Source organism: Bos indicus, chromosome 28 (assembly GCF_029378745.1).
Source record: "Bos indicus isolate NIAB-ARS_2022 breed Sahiwal x Tharparkar chromosome 28, NIAB-ARS_B.indTharparkar_mat_pri_1.0, whole genome shotgun sequence".
Lineage (NCBI taxonomy): Eukaryota > Metazoa > Chordata > Mammalia > Artiodactyla > Bovidae > Bos > Bos indicus.
The window spans coordinates 3,891,759-3,899,384 of NC_091787.1; positions in this window are offsets into that span (position 1 = coordinate 3,891,759).

A 7,626-nucleotide genomic window follows, 5' to 3' on the forward strand; every position below is an offset into this window, starting at 1 on the left:
CCTAAAGGAAATCAGTCCTGGGTGTTCATTGGAAGGACTGATATTGAAGCTGAAACTCCAATACTTTGGCCACCTGATGCGAAGAGCTGACTGATTGGAAAAGACCCTGATGCTGGGAAAGATTGAGGGCAGGAGGAGAAGGGACAACTGAGGATGAGATGGTTGGATGGCATCACCAACTCAATGGACTTGAGTTTGGGTGGACTCTGGTAGTTGGTGATGGGCAGGGAGGCCTGGCGTGCTGTGGTTCATGGGGTCGCAAAGAGTCGGACACGATTGAGGAACTGAACTGAACTGAACCATAACCTTATTTACAATACAAAGTTGGTGACTCATTCTGAAGGGAAAGTTAGTAACCCAAGATGAAATTTAAATGTTCTCTGGCTGAGAAGCCAGTAGAGGAAACACACTGCAAAAGCAGGAACCTCGGTACCCAAAAGAGGATTATATTCATTCATTCATTCCTATTTAAGAAGTATTATATAGACTTATTATTTATCTTGTGCCAGGCACTATTTCAGGGGTTTTATAATCGTTAACTCACTTAACCCTCATGATAACCGTAGGAGCTGCCTCTTGGAGCCCACCAGGAAATGCATTCTGGGTGTTTTGAAAGGGAAGAGGGCGCAGGGCATTGGCTGGCAGGTCAAATGCTGCTGCCCTGTTGCAACACAGATGAATAACTAAATGGGAGGAACACAAGAGTGCCCAGAAAATCTGTGTCAGTTTCCTGTGGCTGCTGTAACACTTGCAGCAAGCTTGTGGCTTAAATTTATTCTCTCACAATTCTCGAGGCAGGAAGGCCAAAGATAGTCTCTGGAACTTACATGTATGTTAAGCTGCTTCAGTCGTGTCTTTGTGACCTTACGGACCACCATGTTCCTCTGTCCATGGGATTCTCCAGGCGAGAATACTGGAGTAGGCTGCCATGCCATCCTCCATGGTACCTTCCTGACCTAGGGATTGACCATGAGTCTCTTATGTCTCCTGCACCGGTAAGCAGGTTCTTTACCACTCGCGCCACCTGGGAAGCCCAGAACTTGTAAATGTTACCTTATTTGGATAAAAAGTTCTTTGCAGATGTGATTAAGGATCTTGAGGTGACCAGATCATTTTGTGTTACGCGAGTGAGTCCTAAATGCTATCACAAATGTCCTCAGAACACAGAGGCAGAGGGACGACTTCCCTGGTGGTGCAGTGGATGGGAGTCTGCCTGCCAATGCAGGGGACAGGGGTTTGATCCCTGGTCTGGGAAGATTCCCAATCCTGCCGGGCAACTAAGTCTGTGCACTGCAACTACGAAGCCCGCGCTCAATCAGAGTCAGTCTCACTGGGCCAAATCAAGGGTGGACAGCCACCCGCCTCCCCCCCGAAGCTCTAAGGGAGAATGCACCCCGCCCCCACTTCCAGCTTTTGTTGGCTCTGCCAGTTCTTGGCCTGTGGGCATGTCACTACAGTCCATCCTCCATCTTCACATCACCTCCTCCTCCATGAGTCAAATTCCCCACTACCTCTTTTTAAATAGGATCATTTTTTGATTTTATTTACTTTTGATTGTGTTGGGTCTCCACTGTGGTGCAGGGGCTACTCTTCACTGCCGTGTGCGGGCTTCTCATCGCAGTGGCTGCTCTTGCTGTGGAGCACAGGCTCTGGGCGCAGGGGCTCGGTAGTTGTGGCTCTTGGACTCTAGAGCACGGGCTCAGTAGTTGTGGCACACGGGTTTAGTTGCCCAGCAGGATGTGGAATCTTCCCGGACCAGGGATCAAACCCGTGTCTCCTGCATTGGCAGGCAGACTCCCATCCACCACACCACCAGGGAAGTCATCCCTCTGCCTCTGTCTTCTGAGGACTCACTTGGGTGATGCAGAATGATCTGGTCATCTCAAGATCTTTAAGCACATCTGTAAAGAACTTTTTGTCCAAATAAGGTAACATTTATAAGTTCCAGAGACTATATCTTTAGCCCAGATATCTTTGGGGGGGGGGGGGGTCATTTTTCAGCCTACCACAAAATTATCTGGCTAATAACAGCCCCACACACAACACACATACTCACACATGTATGTGCTAAGTCATTTCAGTCATGTCCAACTCTTTGTTACCCTATGGACTGCCAGGCTCCTCTGTCCAAAACAACAAAATTCTGTAAAGCAATTATCCTTCAATTAAAAATAATAAAGAAAAGGAAAAGAATACTGGAGTGGGTTGCCATGCCCTCCTCCAGAGGATCTTTCAGACACAGGGATCAAACCCATGTCTTCGGGGCATTACAAGGGACTTTCTGCATTGGCTGGGAGTGGACTCCATGCAGCTCTGAAGTTCTCTCATGACATATAGAGAATGTCTTCTAACTCCTCCCTGTATTTTCCAGAAGTCACCTTGCTCGAACACATTTGGCAGGAAATACCCAGGCAAACACCTGCTCTGGAGTTGCACGTTCACCATGGATCCATGGCCTGGATTTGAATTCAAGGTCAGAAAATCCTGCATTTACATGCTGCAGGCGAATAGAACAGTGTGTCTGTCTCACAGTGGGTGCTTATTGTGCTGATTCTACCCCTGGCTTCATCTTCTCTTCCCTGCCCTTGTGCTGATTTCTAAACCCACTTTTCAAAAAAATTGCCTGCATTGTGTTGTGTGAATTTTTATAAAGCAGTCTTAAAGTTTTTTTTTTAATATAATTTTACTTATTTTATTTTTGGTTGGGCTTCCCAGATGGTGCCAGTGGTAAAGAATCCACCTGCCCAGCAGGAAACACAAGAGACATGGGTTTGATCCCTGGGTCAAGATCCCCTGGAGTAAGAAATGGCAACCTACTGCAGTATTCTTGCCTGCACTCCAGTATTCTTGTCTGGAGAATCCCATGGACAGAGGAGCCTGGTGGGCTACAATCCACAGGGTCACAAACAGTTGGACATGACTGAAGCAACTTAGCATGCACACATTTTTGGTTGCACCGGGTCTTCGTTTCACAAGGGCTTTCCTCTAGTTGCAGCAAGCAGGGGCTACTCTTTGGTGTGGTGGGTGCCTGGGCTTCTCTTGTTGCTGAGCACTGGCTCAGCATGGGCTTCATGCTGAGCTTCAGTAGTTGCGGCTCCCAGGTTCTAGAACATAGGCTCAATAGTTGTGGTGCACGGGCTTAGTCACTCTGTGGCCTGTGGGATCTTCCCAGATCAGGGATCGAACTCCTATCTCCTGCATCAAAAGGTGGACTCTGTACCACTGAGCCACCAGGGAAGACCTTAAGAGGAGTTCTTTCAACGAAGGTGATACATAAATCATATCAATCCATTGAAAATGATCAATGTGTGTGACCAGGCACGTATCTGCACTGGAGTGTGCCTTCTGCCCTGGGGGCATGTTCCCTCTCCTCCTTCCACAGTTGGGGGAGAGACGTTCAAGTTGCACATCTTCTACTGGGCTCCTTCCAACTCAAGGTCCCAGCACACTGGAAGTGCTTCAGCCCGGGTGCTTGAGCTGGTGTAAATTACTGCTCAATGACATGGTCATTCAGGATGTGTCTTGATACTAGCTTGTTGAGAAAAGTCACATGGTGTATGACCCCAGGGGAAAATGAGTTGAATACATCTTTGCTAGTACTGGATTTGCCATAAAGTTCCTTCGGTTTCCCCCACAACAGCCTATGGGGGGAATTGATAACGAACCTTTTGGCCAACCCAGTATTTCTGCCAGGAAGGCAGAGGGGGATCAGCCCAGAGTACAAGCACTCAGTGGGCACGCTAGGGACACACAGTAGCTGCAGGTGGAGTCTGGTGAGCGAGTACCCTCCTCATTCTGCAAACTCACCTCCATCTAGATTCCTGGGGCATCCCTGCACATGACACATCAGATGAATGAGTGCTCTTCCCAGCCCGCCCTCCAACCTCAGATCCCCATGGTTTTCTTACCATTGTGCTGGACTTGGGGATTTCAGAGTGCTCTTGTCTAAGGGCTTCCCTGGTGGCTCAGACAGTAAAGCGTCTGTCTGCAATGCAGGAGACCCGGGTTTGATTGCTGGGCTGGGAAGATCCCCTGGAGAAGGAAATGGCAGCCCACTCCAGTATTCTTGCCTGGAAAATCCCATGGATGGCAGAGCCTGGTAGGCTACTGTCCATGGGGTCGCAAAGAGTCAGACACGACTGAGCGACTTCACTTCACTTCACTTGTCTCTAACACAGATGATGTTCTAGAGGCCATCTTAAGTAGTCTCCTCTTTTGCCCTTTCTCCCTGAGCCCACCCTGGCATCTTATCACCCTGAGGACAGGACAGACAGAATGAAAGGTAAGCTGCTCTCTCCCCTAAATCCCGAAACAGAGCAGAGCTAAGTCCTAACTCTTCTTCTCTGATTCTGTGCCCTTGTAAGACAGGGAAGTGCTCTCAGGTCATATGGTGACTGTGCTTTAACCGTGTCTATTTCTTTCTCTCTTTATTTTAAATTGGAGCATAATTGCTTTACAATGCTGTGTTGCTTTCTGCCATACAACACTGTGAGCCAGCCATAAGCATACACACATCCCCTCCACCTTGAACCTCCCTTCCACCCCCAACACTATCCTACCCCTCTTCGTTGTCAGAGTATAATCTCCCCGTTATACAGCAGCTTCCCACTAGCTATCTGTTTTTCATGTGGTAATATACATGTTTCAGTACTACTCTTTCCACTTGTCCCACTCTCTCCTTTCCTCTTTGCATCCACAAGTCTGTTCTCTATGTCTGCATCTCTATTTCTGCCGTGCAAATAGGCTCATCAGCACCATTTTTCTAGATTCCATATATATGTGTTAATATACAATATTTTTCTATTTCTGACTTACTTCACTGTGTACAACAGGCTTTAAGAGCCTGTACAACCATGTGTATGTCTCACACAAGTACTCCTCCCACCAAAATCGGCCTTCCCATTATCAGCGGTTTCTGTGTTCCTGGGACCTCAATGGTCATTGACTTTCATTAGTGCTTCCTTCTTGGAGATGGAATGGAGAGCAGGGAGAGGGGTCTCTGAGCTTCCACCTGAGGCTGGCAGTGTGTAATTCTCTCGTCTCCTTGCCCTCTCCTCGTACAGGCACCTGCCTCTCTAGGGTCATAACTCTTCCTTACCTATGACTGCTTTCTGCTTTTATTTTGCTAATTTTGCTTTGGTCATGTTTTTAATAAGGGTTTTTGCTCAGCATTCCATAGATACTCAACTGGCTTGTGCAAGTTCTTCAAGGAGTCAAGAGAATCAGGCTGGAAGCTGGGTATCCAGGGACCTGTTTTTCAGTTAACTGGAGGCCAGAGAAGTGGGGTGGAAAGTCAGGCATCCTCATCACAGTTGATTAGAACAAAGGCATCGGGCAGGCTATTGACACCTCTCCAAAGCCCCCACTAGGTGCTCGGCAGGCCCACACAGCCCCAAAGCATTTTCACCCGTGACATCGATGCAGCAGGTGTCAGCTGTTCTTCAGGCGTAACCTCCAGATGCTATCTTCCAACGTGAGTTCTGCTACCTCCATATGTAACAGGCTCGGATACATGTCTGTGAACTGAAAGTACAGTCCATGAGGACAAGGTGGGACAGGCTTGGGCTTTTACTTGCTGGGCCTGCAAATCCTCTGGAGCATCAGCACCTCCACCCCGCTCAACTGAGCCCCGAGAGTGCTGCCATGATCTGAGGTGTGCAGAATGTGCTGGCTCAGCCTGTGCCACTCCCTACCCCGCCATCTCCTTTGCATTTATTTTGTACCAAAAACAACACTGAGAAGTACTCTGTTGGAATACTCTCTGCTGGAGGAGTGGCCGTCCCACATGCATTTGTACCGAAGAAGACAGGGCCCTAGCCGCTGCCCGAGCCACACGGCCCACTCCCCACACTGCAGGGTTGTTTTAAAGGTCACATGTCCTCCTTCACCCAGCCAGCCCTTCAGGTACCTTCGACTCCCCCAGTGCCCAGGCCAGACCACTGGGTTTCCTGCTGCAGGAACTGGGAGTTGGGAACAGCAAAAGGGATAGTGGTCTGGGGGTGGGGGCAAGCACGGCCTAGACTGTGGGAAGGTCCAATTTGGGCCCACCGAGTTGCACTGGGAGTCTTCACTTTGCCCCTTTCTTGAGAGCAAATAACACGGCAGAATCACCTGGGTGTTCTAGTATATAGTATTTTAGTAAAATGCTATAAATAAAATATATTTTAGTGTATTTTACACACATATGGGCTTCCCAGATGGCTCAGTGGTAAAGAATCTGCCTGCCAATGCAGGAGACTCAAGAGACGCAGATTCCCTGAGTCGGGAAGATCCCCTAAAGGAAGAAACAGCACCCCACTCCAGTATTCTTGCCTGAAAAATTCTAGACAGAAGAGCCTGACAGGCTACCGTCCAGGGGGCCGAAAAGAGTCAGATATGACTGAGCACACACACATACACACACACAAGGTTACAAACACTGAAGTAGCATTTGTCCTTGTTTTATAACACACACACACGTATGAAGAATTCTAATTTGCAAAAAAAAGATGGGACTCAACTGCCAACTTGCCTACAGTGAAGTGATGCTGGTTGCTTTCAGTCACACATACACTCGGCATATACTTATTACCACAGACTCTGAAAGAAATATGGCCTGTGCGTGTAGAAGTTAGACCAAGACCCTGCAGAATGCACTACACAACAAATCATTAAATACTAAAACTCTGTGATGAAAGTGAAGGGACCAGACAGTCTCCTTAGGTTTCACGTTATACCTGCACCCACTTGTGCCTTAAACATAAAGCACAAACTGCATCTGAGAACTGCAGCTCTGCTGTTATTTAGCCATGGTCTTAAGTAAGTGGCTGAATCCATTTATAGAAATGAAAGCGTCTTATGAACACACACAGTACTGCACATAAATGATTTTGGAGAATTTGTTTACACCATTCCTTCTTACCCTGTCTCCTGAAGAACTCACTCACTCTCCAAAGCCAGCTTAGATGATATCTTCACCAACATCCTCAAGTAGTGGCTGAGTCTTCTAGGACTCAGCGGTCCATGGTACTTGCCCCATCATAATACTTGCCGTCACGTACGAGGCTATTTGTGGAAGTGCAACATCTGCCAGACACTCTTCATTATTCACCTGTTCTTGCTGCCTGGATCAATGTGATCCAGAAAAATGCTAGACAAATGTTCGGTGAATGAATGACATCACCCTAGGTTACAGAGAAATGAAAGCAAGGAGCCAGGTTGGTTAACTGTGACTTCCACTGGGCACATAACAAGAACAGTACCATCTGTGAATTCCAAGACTTAAACTAGCAACAATTCTGAGTTCATTGCACTTATGCCTAGAAAGCTGAAAGTGTTTAACTACTATGGATGTTGCCTTCAAAGTAATTCACAATTTCCTCAGCTTTTATCAGGTAACATTGGATGGCTTTATCACCTACATTTCTCTGCTGGTCACCGAGTACCAAGACAGACCAAATCTGAACTTAGGTAATGATTTATGCCAGGTAGCAAAAAAGGACACTGATGGAATTTATTTTCTAATCATCTAAGGCACCTTTGTAGAAGGGTCTATTAGAAAACATTTTACAATCTGGGGAATTTTAATACTCCTTGCTAAGCAATACTTACAGCAGTACACTACCTGTGGAGTAAGAGAAAGTTTGG